The following is a 12,341-nucleotide window of genomic DNA, read 5'->3' on the forward strand; positions in this document are numbered from 1 at the left end:
AGGCTGATTGTGAATATTTGATGCTCTGAGCGGTGCTCTTTGATTGCAATCCAGCCCGGAAGGACACGAGTGTTCCCCCATGTACAGCAGAGTGGCCATTTTCCTCTCAACTCAGTCATCATTAGTGTGCCAATTTTATTTTATATTGTTTAGGTTTTATTTATTAAGGATCCTGTTAATATTTAAGAGAAAACACCACATTTTTCCTAGTGTTATTTTTACACTAATTATACAGACTTTCCATTCCTATCGTTGAATTCCTTTGTGAATGTGCTTAAAATTCATGCACTTGTTTCAATTTCTTCTTCATGTGTTTCGTTCGAGTTGCACAAGTTTCTTACCTGTTAGTTTTGTCATTTTCCATCGCAAGGCTCATTCCTGGGGTGGTTGAAATGGTATGTCATGTATTTGTAACCCGAATAGGTGTTTTCAGTGGCGTTTATAAGCACTGCCTGGCAAGGAAAACCTCTGAGCTTCTTGTGTAGTTTAAGGCAAACGCTGAATGAAATGTATACCCAGGTGAAACCAAAGAATGTTGCTATTAAATAATCCAGCACCTTGAGACATAGAATTCTGTAGTAGCAGGCTTCATATCCTTCACTTACATGTGTTCATACACTAAAAAGAAATTTAAAAATTTGTACATGAGTACTTAATATATATTGTCCTTTTTATTTCCTTAAGCTGGAGCTCTCACTTGTTCTAAATGTGCAGGTGACAGGATTGATAATATAGCTAACTGCAGGCTTCCTAAGGAATTTAGTTCCAACAGTTCAGCACCAAAATCAGTTTTCAGCTTTTTTGAAAATATGTGTACTCAAGTGATCAATGCTCCATTTGAAAAAAGAAGAAAAATTGCCATTCAAATAAGCCAAAGTGTCCATTCTAGTTTCTAACCTACCACCACCAAAATCGTTATCTAGAGCAGAATATGCACATACTAAAAAACTTTCTTGAACCTGCATTTATCTGTTTCCAGTAGCTTTTACTGTACTGGCCTCATCATAGTACCCATGGCAGAACACAGCGCACCAGTGGGTGGAGTCCTGAAGCTTTTTCCCAGGGAAAACAGTAAGGGCCCTGCACATCTGTGCACCGAAACTGGTAGTACGTGTAGCACCTGCTTATATGCGTGATGAACGTGGCAATCCATGTATCACGCGTGCTGCACGCCACCATACTTCTGAAAGGCAAAGCACTGTCTGAAAGTAGCAAATGGGAACGGGAAACTAGTGTCATTTTCATATTACCTTAAAGGCGCTTGCTGGTAAGTAAGTAATCCTGTTTCTTTTTATTTCTGCACAAAGAATATGTGCAATCTTAGGTCTGTTGATCTTTGAGATGTTCTTGGTAAACTTGAAAGGCAAATGTGGAGGTTGATGTTTCGTAAGAGTATGTAAAGGTATCAGAATGTATCAGTCAGACAGGAAGTGTCCAAAAAATCTACGCCCTGAGCTTCTTCTTTTCAGAGAGTTGTTGCAGCAAGATTATGGCCATTATTCATATAGTATTTCTGTATGCAAAGAAATAAATCTGCTAACATGGCAGCAGTTATGGTCAAAATGACTGAAATTGTGCAACAAAGCTATGACCAAATTCCTGCCTTCACTTACTCTGGATTTACACCTGTGAAACTACTGTAATGTCCATGGAGTTAGTTCAGGGTTACACCAGTGTAACCAAGGGCATGATTTGGCTCCCACTGTCTTCTCTGTTGCCAGAAACTCTTTGGCATCATTTATGAACACTGAAGGTATGTCTACAGTGCAATCATGGAGTGTGATTTCAGCTCCTGTAGATACACAGGAGCTAGCTTTAATCTAGCTAGCTCACGTACTGGAGCAATGAAAATGCACCAGTGTACACTTCAGTGGAGGCTAGCTCTCTGTGTCATTTACCCACGGTTCTGGGTGGACTTGCATAGCCCATGCTGAAGCATGCGGTGCCCCTCGGCTTCACTGCACTGGTACCTGAGCTAGCTAGATTAAAGCTAGCTTGGGTGTGTCTCCATGAGCTGCAATCACACCCTGTGACTGCAGTGTAGACATACCATGAAATAACTTCTTATCCTTTTAAATTTCCCTTTATTTTACACTTGCAGACATTTACAATGCACCTTGCAGAAGTGCGGTACCTCTTTAAATGCTATGATACATTTCTTGAGCTGCTCAATTTGAAAACAAAGTGACAACTTTGTAAACTGTAAATAACACAAATCTATCACGTTATTTATTTTTTCAATGACTGTGACCTTATGCACTGTGATATGGGGTCCTTTGTACAGACATGTATGTCATGAAAATCAATGGAATTAATGTGATAATTTGTTACAAAATGTTGGCATGGTATTTGATTATTTTTATTGTGAAAATTATAAAAGATAGTTAAAATGAACTATACATTTATAAAGAACCTAGCAGTCAGTATTGTAATGTACTATATATCAACATGTACACTGTCAATAAAATGTATAAGAACACCTTGAGTGTTGCTCTCCTGTTCTCTGGAACACACAGTATGAAAACAAGCGAAACACCGTCATTATGACTGTCAAAAATCTAAAAACAGAGGACTGGAATATGATACCCTTCCTCATATTTGGCAGCACCTCACTCTCTGCATTGGGTGAAATCCTGGACCTGTCAAAATCACAGACTTCAGTGGAGTCAAGATTTTCACCTGTTGACTTCAGTGGGGCTTCACGTGGAGTAAATGTATCACAGTTTGGGCTACAGTAATTCTGAAACACAACCTTTACTTTCACTGGACTCTACTATGATGTTAAGCACAGCCCAGAGGTGTATAAGATACACCACCCCAGGAGGAATTATAGCCAGGGAAACACCTGACTTGCATTACCGCCCCTGCTTCCTCTGGCTCTGGGGGGAGTAATGTACTGGTGGCTGTCAGGCTTCCCTGGGGGAACCCAGAGTTGTGAGGCACCTCGCTGTCAGCTGCCCTTGGCATGAGGAGGCCATGTCTGTGCCTGCTATGGCTCAGTCCCCAACTCCACCAGCTATGGGCAATGCCCCTCAAGCCCCTGCTGTTATTTTTAGGATTGCCAGGTGTCCGTTTTCCGACCAGAGCATCCGGTCAAAAAGAGAACCTGGCAGGTCCAGTCCACCTCAGTAACCAGCCTCCGCCACTGGGGGTTGGGAAGAGCAGCCACTGTGGATAGAGCCACAAGGAAGAGCTGCTGATGCCTGACAGAGCAGTGGCTGGCTTCTGGACCGGGCTGCAAAAGGTGGGAGGTGCCGCCGCCGTGGGGGGCGGGATTTTGCCTGCCCCACTTCTGGCCCAGCCCTGGCCCCTCGCTATGGGGACCAACCCCTCCCTGCCCTGGAGCATTGCTCCTGGGACAAGCCCCCGCCGTGCCCCGATTGCCCTGGCCCTGGCCCCTCACTATGGGAACCAGCCTCTGCCATGCCCTGATTGCCCTGACGCTGGCCCCTTGCTCCGGGGACCTGCCCCCACTGTGCTCCGATTCCCCTGGCCCCTTGGTCCAGGGACCAGCCCCTGCTATGTCCAAATTCCCCCAGCCCTGGCCCTCACTACGGGGACCAGTCCCTGCCATGCCATGGTTGCCCTGGCCCTCGCTACAGGGACCGACCCGCACTGTGCCCCAATTCCCCCAGCCCTGGCCCCTTGCTCTGGGGACTAGCCCCTGCTGTGCCCCAACTGCCCCAGGCCTGGCCCCTCGCTATGGGGACCAATCCCTCCCCACCCTTGTCCCTTGCTCTGGGACTGACCCCTGCCATGCCCCAATTGCCCCGGCCCTTGCTACAGGGACCAACCCCTCTCAGCCCTGTCCCCTTGCTATGGGGACTTACCCCTCCCCACCCACTTGAGCCAAGATCAACCCCGCCGTGTCCCACTGTGCCCCAGCCCCTTGCTTTGGGGACTGATCCCTCTACCCCAATGGGCCCCGATTGGGCAGGTTCTGTGTCAGCTCCTCCCAGCCTGGCTCTCCAGGCACCAGGAGAGGAGGGAGTGAGCGAGGGACAGGGCCTCGGGGGAAGAGGCGGGGCAGGGGTCAGAGCAAAGGTGTTCAGTTTTCAACAATTGGAAAGCTGGCAACCCTACTTACTTTACAGGTTATTTATTAGCACACCCCAAACCTGAAGCCCTCCGAGCAGCTCCCTGGAGTGTCTAGTCCCTGGTCCACTGGACACTGATGGTATTCACCAATCCTCTGCTTCCAAAAAACAGCACACCCCAGCTTACCAGTTGCACCTCAGATCACCGCTCCATAACACACAGCATTTATACTTGATTTCACTGCAAACATAGCTAAGAGCTTGTCTACACTTACAGCACAGCACCGCTGCAGCTGAGTTGCTGTAGCGCTTACTGAAGAAGATGCTACCTATGCCAGCAGGAGAGCTTCTCCCATGGGCATAGGTACTCCACCTCCCCAAGAGGTGGTTGCTTTGTTGACAGGAGAAGCCAGGGGTTAGGTGGGTATAACTATGTTGCTCAGGGATGTGGGTTTTTCAAACCCCTGAGTGATGTAGTTATGGGATATAAGTTGGTAGCGTAGACGAAGCCTAAATTTTAGCAGCCACAAAGAGTCAAATAGTAGCAAGTAGAAGTATTGGAACCGATGAAGTGAGCTGTAGCTCATGAAAGCTTATGCTCAAACAAATTTGTTAGTCTCTAAGGTGCCACAAGTGCTCCTTTTTTTTTTTTTTTTTGGAAACAAATGGTTACACATAAACTCATTCCAGAACCTAGACATAATTAATAAGATTGCAGCACTTTACAGTCAGGATGGCTCTGACTCCCCTTTCATTAGACAAGCATGCTGTCAGTTTGCATCCTCAGTGGAGGACCCAGTGTGTCACTTTGCAATCCAAGATATACCAGAACAATTCCTTGTCTGCATTCATAAACAGGACACACCTCCCTTCCACGCCCCCTCCTTCCCCCCATTTGTTTATTCCAGTAATTTCCTTTCTTGTAGATTTTGCAATCTCTTTTGTGTGTGACTCCATATGCAAGTAGGTGTCAAGGTGTGCATTGTGAGGGATTCAATACATAATATGCAAATAGCCAGACAGGGAAATAGGCATCCATTACCTTCTGCTTGAAAGCAACATCTCCAAAGTATGTCACCTGCTGGTGACCTGCCTTAACTCCAAGACCTTGAGAACATAATTATCAGTGTAGATACATAACCTCTTAAATATTATCCATACACACATTTTGCAATGATTGTGACTGTAGAGATATGTTTGTGGAAGATTATAATTTAGAGATGCTCCCTCATAAGGGACAGTATTATGAATATAGGAATTTAGAGATGTGCCCTGGAAGCTGGGGTTGAGAACCCAGTGTAGCTGTGTACAGCAGTTCACCACAGCTCTCTAGTTTGTTTTAATAAAAGTTTTATTCCTACCTCATTCACCGGTTTGTTGTTGAGCGAACCCTAAGATCAAGACTTCACGTGCCACCCTTCAGTGAACTATTATGCATCAATCTGTCCCAGGAGATACCTGTAAAACCCTATGTACCTGTGCCCTCTGCCAGTAGGCACTAAGGGGTCACTGGGTCACACTAACCTACTCTTTTGCCACGCCATGAAGGATCGGGATTCAAGGCCCACAAACCCATTCCCCACCTCTCCCTCCTCCAGCAAGGGAGGTAGCAGGTGAGTAGCCCCACTTACTCCTATGCACCCTAACCCAAGACCTGGGTAGCCCATATCAGGGTTTACGGTGGGTGCAGAGTCCCTGTTGCAATCTAGCCTGTATGTAAGAGAAACTGTCACATTCCAAAAAAAGAAATGAGGTGTTAAGAGTTTGTTCTGAGCTCAATAAACCTGTGGCCATTTTGCATTAACCAAGAGCATATCTGATTGAGGCAGCCTTAGTCTGACAAATTACAGTGTTGAAGGAACAAAAGAAAAACTTTAAACTGTGACTGACTGTGCTCAGAATGCAGGAGTTCAGCAATGATCTTCTCTCATGGAGACTGAAACAAGCCCGTTCTCTGCCAGGGGAGCAGCTCTGAGGCATACACCACATGCTGCATCCCCGGGTGAGCAGGTCAAAGGAGGCAAGGTGAAAGGGAAAGGAAGGAGAGCTTTGAATTCCTTTGCTTTTGTCTCTTTTTGTGACATCTCTTTAGCTGGGGAAATGAACAGGTTGGTTTTTAAACACACCATTGTTTAAAAGAAATCAATATCTGAATGCAGGAAAGTCCCATTCTTCTAATCTGGATATTTTTGAAAAAAATTGTTATTAAAAATTAGCCTTTTTTCCCCAAAAATGAAATATTTTGAAATAAAAGACCCTTTCCCCCTTTTTATTATTTTTTGGTGATCGTTTTATTGAAATCATTTTCAAAATGGGTATCAAAAATTTCACTTGCTTAACAACCATGTATATTTTTTTGATTAAAAATGTCACCAGAAAGTTTGTGAAAAACAAACAATGGGTCCATTTCAAATCCTGTAAAACAGAAACAATGCCAAAACATTTTTTTTCAGTTTTTAAAAACATTTTTAAGGTGTTCTAGTCTTGGGGTTTGCACTCCCTTAAGAAACATGTCTGGATGTTACTGACACGTGGTGAGTTCTACTGCTTTCCTTGGGCAAATATATTTGTTCTTCAAAAGTGTCTCTCCGAGCCTTTATGTATGGCATGTGAGGCAAGATTATGAACTGTGTGAGAGGCCAGGAAACATCTGAGCCCCTTCCCATTGGTGTAAGAGTTTAACAAGGGCTTCTGGGAGCCTGGTCATTGAATGGAACATGAAACTCAGCTCCCAGCTGCTGAAAAGTGAGGCTAAATTCTGAAAGAGCCCAAGGTCATTCCAGGGTTTGGCCAGTGGGCAGGTAGAATCCAGCTGTTTGGGTGGAGTTTTTTGTGATGCATTTATGAGTTTGTTCAAATCCAGAACCCAAAGTGAAACTCGAATGGTGCCAGCGTGGTGAAACAAAACTGAGGCAAAGTTTCACTCGTACCCCTGTGAATATAACTTGAACTGCTTTGCTCCAACCTTCACAATCAAGGAAAGGGCCCAGAAAAGGGCTACATGACTGATTAAAGGTCTGGAAAACATGCTTTCCAATGTCAGACTATCGAAGCTCAATTTGTTTAGTTTTATCCAAGAGAATTATAAGAGGTGACTTGATCATGGTCTACAATTACCTACACAGGGAGGAGTTTTCTGATAGCAAACAGTGCTGTAATCTAGCAGAAAAAGACATAAACTACCCCGTGGCCAGAAGCTGAAGCTAGACAAATTCAGATTACAAATAAGGTAAAAAGTTTTAATGGGGCATTAGAACAATTTAGCTACAAACGTGGTGGATTCTCCATCACTCGAAGTCTTAAGGCAAGACTGGATATCTTTCTAAAAGAAATGCTATAACTCAAACAGAATTTTTGGGCTTGATGCAGAAATTACTGGGTGAAGTTCTTTGGTTTGTGTTACGAAAGAAGTCAAAAGAGATGGTCAAATGGTCCCCTCTGACCTTAAAAAATCTATTACTCTACCAATCACACCAGGCCTGATTCTGCTGTCATTGCAGTTAATGTCAAAACTCTTAGGGACTTCAAAGGGTGCAGAACTGGGCCAATATTCTATAGTGAACCCTAAACAGTTGCCCTGATGCCAAGACACCAATGACTGCTAGTTCTTACCATTTGCTGCTGTGGCCTGCTCTGCACAGCCTGGTTGCTTTTCTCTGTCCCTACACTGACTACCTCCTCAAGACCTGGCACATGCATCCCAAGGATAAGAGAGGAAAAATAACCTTTGCTCCTCTCTGTCTCTTATGACAGGTTTCAGAGTAACAGCCGTGTTAGTCTGTATTCGCAAAAAGAAAAGGAGTACTTGTGGCACCTTAGAGACTAACCAATTTATTTGAGCATGAGCTTTCGTGAGCTACAGCTCACTTCATCAGATGCATACTGTGGAAAATGCAGAAGACATTATATATACACAGAGACCATGAAACAATACCTCCTCCCACCCCACTGTCCTGCTGGTAATAGCTTATCTAAAGTGATCATCAAGTTGGGCCATTTCCAGCACAAATCCAGGTTTTCTCACCCTCCACCCCCCCACACACAAATTCACTCTCCTGCTGGTGATAGCCCATCCAAAGTGACAACTCTCTACACAATGTGCATGACAATCAAGTTGGGCTATTTCCTGCACAAATCCAGGTTTTCTCACATCCCCCCCACCCCCATACACACACAAACTCACTCTCCTGCTGGTAATAGCTCATCCAAACTGACCACTCTCCAAGTTTAAATCCAAGTTAAACTAGAACATCTGGGGGGGGGGGTTAGGAAAAAACAAGAGGAAACAGGCTACCTTGCATAATGACTTAGCCACTCCCAGTCTCTATTTAAGCCTAAATTAATAGTATCCAATTTGCAAATGAATTCCAATTCAGCAGTTTCTCGCTGGAGTCTGGATTTGAAGTTTTTTTGTTTTAAGATAGCGACCTTCATGTCTGTGATTGCGTGACCAGAGAGATTGAAGTGTTCTCCGACTGGTTTATGAATGTTATAATTCTTGACATCTGATTTGTGTCTTTTACGTAGAGACTGTCCAGTTTGACCAATGTACATGGCAGAGGGGCATTGCTGGCACATGATGGCATGTATCACATTGGTGGATGTGCAGGTGAACGAGCCTCTGATAGTGTGGCTGATGTTATTAGGCCCTGTGATGGTGTCCCCTGAATAGATATGTGGGCACAATTGGCAACGGGCTTTGTTGCAAGGATAAGTTCCTGGGTTAGTGGTTCTGTTGTGTGGTATGTGGTTGTTGGTGAGTATTTGCTTCAGGTTGCGGGGCTGTCTGTAGGCAAGGACTGGCCTGTCTCCCAAGATTTGTGAGAGTGTTGGGTCATCCTTTAGGATAGGTTGTAGATCCTTAATAATGCGTTGGAGGGGTTTTAGTTGGGGGCTGAAGGTGACGGCTAGTGGCGTTCTGCGGAATCACCTGATCAACATCCTCTACAGCAGACAGGGAAAGATTAAGAATGAGCTCTCAAAAATGGATACTCTCATAAAAAACCAACCTTCCACACAAACTTCCTCGTGGCTGGATTTTACTAAAACTAGACAAGCCATTTACAATGCACACTTTGCTTCTCTACAAAAGAAAAAGGACACTAAACTTTCTAAACTACTACATGCTACAAGGGGCCACAGCAATGGTTCCTTCAACCCACCTAGCAATATAGTTAACCTATCCAACTATACTCTCAGCCCAGCAGAAGCAGCTGTTCTATCTCGGGGCCTCTCCTTCTGCCCCTCCACCCCCATGAACATGATACAGTTCTGTGGTGACCTAGAATCCTATTTTCGACGTCTCTGACTCAAGGAATATTTCCAAAATACCTCTGAACAACATACTAATCTACAGAGGTCTCCCTACCAACACTACAGAAAGAGGGATTCTAGGTGGACTCCTCCTGAGGGTCGAAACAGCAGACTGGACTTCTACATAGAGTGCTTCCGCCGACGTGCACGGGCTGAAATTGTGGAAAAGCAGCATCACTTGCCCCATAACCTCAGCCATGCGGAACGCAATGCTATCCACAGCCTCAGAAACAACTCTGACATCATAATCAAAAAGGCTGACAAAGGAGGTGCTGTTGTCATCATGAATAGGTCGGAATATGAACAAGAGGCTGCTCGGCAGCTCTCCAGCACGAGTTTCTACAAGCCATTACCCTATGATCCCACTGAGAGTTACCAAAAGCAACTACAGCATTTACTCAAGAAACTTCCTGAAAAAGCACAAGATCAAATCCGCACAGACACACCCCTGGAACCCCGACCTGGGATATTCTATCTACTACCCAAGATCCATAAACCTGGAAATCCTGGGCGCCCCATCATCTCAGGCATTGGCACCCTGACAGCAGGATTGTCTGGTTATGTAGACTCCCTCCTCAGGCCCTATGCTACCAGCACTCCCAGCTACCTTCGAGACACCACTGACTTCCTGAGGAAACTTCAATCCATCGGTGATCTTCCTGATAACACCATCCTGGCCACTATGGATGTAGAAGCCCTCTACACCAACATTCCACACAAAGATGGACTACAAGCCGTCAAGAACACTATCCCCGATAATGTCACGGCTAACCTGGTGGCTGAACTTTGTGACTTGGTCCTTACCCATAACTATTTCACATTTGGAGACAATGTATACCTTCAGATCAGCGGCACTGCTATGGGTACCCGCATGGCCCCACAGTATGCCAACATTTTTATGGCTGATTTAGAACAACGCTTCCTCAGCTCTCGTCCCCTAAAGCCCCTACTCTACTTGCGCTATATTGATGACATCTTCATCATCTGGACCCATGGAAAAGAAGCCCTTGAGGAATTCCACCATGATTTCAACAATTTCCATCCCACCACCAACCTCAGCCTGGTCCAGTCCACACAAGAGATCCACTTCCTGGACACTACAGTGCTAATAAACAATGGTCACATAAACACCACCCTATACCGGAAACCTACTGACCGCTATTCCTACCTGCATGCCTCCAGCTTTCACCCTGACCACACCACACGATCCATTGTCTACAGCCAAGCTCTGTGATACAACCGCATTTGCTCCAACCCCTCAGACAGAGACAAACACCTACAAGATCGCTATCAAGCATTCTTACAACTACAATACCCACCTGCAGAAGTAAAGAAACAGATTGATAGAGCCAGAAGAGTTCCCAGAAGTTACCTACTACAGGACAGGCCTAACAAAGAAAATAACAGAACGCCACTAGCCATCACCTTCAGCCCCCAACTAAAACCCCTCCAACGCATTATTAAGGATCTACAACCTATCCTAAAGGATGACCCAACACTCTCACAAATCTTGGGAGACAGGCCAGTCCTTGCCTACAGACAGCCCCGCAACCTGAAGCAAATACTCACCAACAACCACATACCACACAACAGAACCACTAACCCAGGAACTTATCCTTGCAACAAAGCCCGTTGCCAATTGTGCCCACATATCTATTCAGGGGACACCATCACAGGGCCTAATAACATCAGCCACACTATCAGAGGCTCGTTCACCTGCACATCCACCAATGTGATACATGCCATCATGTGCCAGCAATGCCCCTCTGCCATGTACATTGGTCAAACTGGACAGTCTCTACGTAAAAGAATAAATGGACACAAATCAGATGTCAAGAATTATAACATTCATAAACCAGTCGGAGAACACTTCAATCTCTCTGGTCACACGATCACAGACATGAAGGTCGCTATCTTAAAACAAAAAAACTTCAAATCCAGACTCCAGCGAGAAACTGCTGAATTGGAATTCATTTGCAAATTGGATACTATTAATTTAGGCTTAAATAGAGACTGGGAGTGGCTAAGTCATTATGCAAGGTAGCCTATTTCCTCTTGTTTTTTCCTACCCCCCCACCCCCCGATGTTCTGGTTTAACTTGGATTTAATCTTGGAGAGTGGTCAGTTTGGATGAGCTATTACCAGCAGGAGAGTGAGTTTGTGTGTGTATGGGGGTGGGGGGGATGTGAGAAAACCTGGATTTGTGCAGGTAATGGCCCAACTTGATTATCATGCACATTGTGTAGAGAGTTGTCACTTTGGATGGGCTATCACCAGCAGGAGAGTGAATTTGTGTGGGGGGGTGGAGGGTGAGAAAACCTGGATTTGTGCTGGAAATGGCCCAACCTGATGATCACTTTAGATAAGCTATTACCAGCAGGACAGTGGGGTGGGAGGAGGTATTGTTTCATATTCTCTGTGTATATATAAAGTCTGCTGCAGTTTCCACGGCATGCATCCGATGAAGTGAGCTGTAGCTCACGAAAGCTCATGCTCAAATAAATTGGTTAGTCTCTAAGGTGCCACAAGTACTCCTTTTCTGTCTCTTATGTTGCTGCTCCCCTCAGCTCCCTGCCCAGCATAGCTCCCATTTGATCCCGATTATTTCCATTATACATTTTCCCGAACTGGAATATTTGCTGACTAACAGGAATACCAGCCCGATCTGAATATCCGCATATCTGCCAGTCCCTAAGGTGCACACGCAGCCCTTGTGTGTTCAGTACAGTTCCAGTGCTTCAGATACTGTAAGCAAGCACGGCTACTGTAACTGGGTTAATAATCCACTTGAGTAATTCCAGGTCAAATATCCTCTCCGAGTAGAGCTTTTATGTCAAGGACAGTAGTTCTCTTAGTAGCTTCACTGTAATATCAACATCCCTTCATTACCCTTTGCACGCAGTGGGGACCTGGTTGAAAAGCTGTCCTTGTATATAAATCTCCCCACTGTATTTTCCACTGCAAGCATCCGATGAAGTGAGCTGTAGCTCA

Source organism: Lepidochelys kempii, chromosome 6, assembly GCF_965140285.1.
Source record: "Lepidochelys kempii isolate rLepKem1 chromosome 6, rLepKem1.hap1, whole genome shotgun sequence".
Classification (NCBI taxonomy): domain Eukaryota; kingdom Metazoa; phylum Chordata; order Testudines; family Cheloniidae; genus Lepidochelys; species Lepidochelys kempii.